Here is a 2,443-nt window from a genome sequence, read left to right as displayed (position 1 = left end):
GTCGCCCTAAAAAATGGAATTAATTTGGAACATGGCATATGGAAGCTCAGAAAAGATACTGCTATGATTTTTTTTTTGAGGAAAAACATTTTATTGGTACAATAGGACAAGGGTATTCATTCAGCAACTCAGCTGTAGCCCCTTCTCCCCCTCTCCCCAACATCTTTTTTCACAGGTATTCAAAAGGTCCTTTTTGTTGTTGATTAATGTCCAGAGTTTCCAGAGACAGGCCATACGGTCAGGCCCAACTCCCTCAGTCCCATAGGCCAAGCCTCAGTCCTGGGCGCTAGCTTTAAAAGCTCCTTTGTACTTCCACCTCATCTTAGGTAATGGCGCCAGGGCTGGGCAGGGCACCTGCCCCTCCACTTCACAGATGCACTCCCGCACGCAATACTTCCGGGGTCCAAAGTGGGCTGGGTGGGAGAGCTGCTTTTTCTCCTAAAAATATGGAATGCTTCACGGATTTGCGTGTCATCCTTGCGCAGGGGCCATGCTAATCTTCTCTGTATCCTTCCAATTTTAGTATATGTGCTGCCGAAGCAAGCATTACTGCTATGATTTATCTTAATATATTTGCTATGAAAAACTACAAAGTAATGTATCTTCAAAAAACCCTTATAAAATAATGAAATACTTACTTTTGATTTAGGCAATTACCTAAATTTAAATAACTTTCCTATTCTGTACTCCTACCTCATATTTGATTTTTGTCAATGTAGATAAAATGAAGATGGTTTTGTATTTTACAAATAAAATGGCATATATATATTTACTTCTTACGTTTATATCTATATCAATGCTATCTTGGGTATTGTGTGGACAAAAGGAAAGACAACATTTGAATAGGCTACTCATTTGAGGTACAAACGATTTCATTTTGCTTGATGAATCATATATTCCATCACATTGCCCCCATCCTATCAATAAAAGCCACATGGCAAATGTTTAAAAAAAAAGGAAAAGAAAGCTAACTCTGCCCCTATGAGTTTGTTAGAATGTAACTCTTTATGGGAGTAAAAGTCTCATCTTTCTCCCAGGGACAAGGGACCAGATGAATTTATATCAGAGCTGACGGGTGACTGAGGTCATAGTATCAGGGATTCCATCAGTCTCTCTCCTACCAGGCAGCCCAGTCTCTTTGATGATTCTTATCTGTTTTAGACATTTCTCCCACCCTATATACAGGGCCTACCTGTGTGATCCTTTTCAAAACTGCTGTTAGTGATAGTTAGAGGGACACCATTTGGTTTTTTTATGGTCTCAGAGTTGCTGAAACTTAGTCCATTGAACTAATTGCTTCCAGGTATTTATTTTTCAATTTTTATCACACTTCTTCAGACAATGGAAGGCCTATGGATGCCTACTTGGGAGCTTTTAAGACCCCAGTCACTATTCACCAAAGTAGGATGCAGGATGTTGTGAACTATGCATGTTATGCCAAGTAAACTTGGTGTCCCCAAGACTACAATCCTGATCCCCTAGGCCCAGGGACTCAGTTCCTTAACCTGTTTGGTTATGTCTGAGATGTTTGTGCTCCACCACATACATGAATATATTTGCAGCAAATGTAAATACAGCCATAAAATATTCTCTGCCGAATCTATATACAAGGGATACCGCCCCCCCCAAAAAAAACCTGGAATTTTTTACAAAGCTATATATTAATTTTTTTACACAAAAACCTTATCACTTTCAAAATACTCTCCATTACACTTAATACACTTGTCAAATCTACTATTCCATTCTTGGAAACATTTTTCACACTCATCTGTTTGGATAGCTGACAGCATCTCCCTCATTTTTTTCTCACCCTTTTCTATGTCATCAAATCACTGTATGTTCATGTCACTCTTCATTCATGGAAACAATCAAGTTGTATGACTGAGGTGCAGAGGTGTGTAAGAGGGTGAGTAAGGTGTGGGGGCAGGGAGGCATGCTGTTTTTGCCACTAACTGGCACACTGAGATGGCTGCATGAGCAGGTGCATTGCCCTGGTGGCAAAACCAGTCCACCCATCTGCCACAAAACAGGCCTTTTTTGTCACACAATATTGTGCAACCTTTTCAGAACCTCTAAATAGAAAGCTTGATTAACAGTCTGACCTGGCTGGTGGAACGAACTCCAAAGGCTCTACAAGTTGACATTTTCATCCATTCAGGAAGTTGACTGACATCCAGAATGAGACTTGTCATCAATCAAGATTTCACCATTGAGAGAACTACACTCATACACTTGAGTTTTCCCCATAGTGCTGTCCTTGTAAGATGTGTTCAATATCACAACAGTTTCCATGGCATTTTTCCCCAGCAGGAAACAAAATTTCACAGAAACATGCTGTTTTCTGAAATCAGTCATCACAAAAACCTAGGTAGAGCAAAAATGCTTTTATGAAAAAATTCACTGTGGCCAGAGACAACCTTCCCAGTCGACATTACTCGGTGCA

The 2,443-nt window shown here is 40.2% G+C and overlaps 1 non-coding gene across 1 annotated transcript; it reads right to left on the bottom strand.

Moving 5' to 3' along the window:
- Nucleotides 1-440: 440 nt before the first annotated feature.
- LOC142455693 (U6 spliceosomal RNA) lies at nucleotides 441-547 on the bottom strand. The gene has a single exon (XR_012785843.1). It is a non-coding gene; the product is annotated as a U6 spliceosomal RNA (small nuclear RNA).
- Nucleotides 548-2,443: the final 1,896 nt, after the last annotated feature.

This window comes from Tenrec ecaudatus, chromosome 8, assembly GCF_050624435.1.
Source record: "Tenrec ecaudatus isolate mTenEca1 chromosome 8, mTenEca1.hap1, whole genome shotgun sequence".
NCBI lineage: Eukaryota > Metazoa > Chordata > Mammalia > Afrosoricida > Tenrecidae > Tenrec > Tenrec ecaudatus.
The sequence above is the reverse complement of the archived record's forward strand: the minus strand, read 5'-3'. Positions and strand labels throughout refer to the sequence as shown.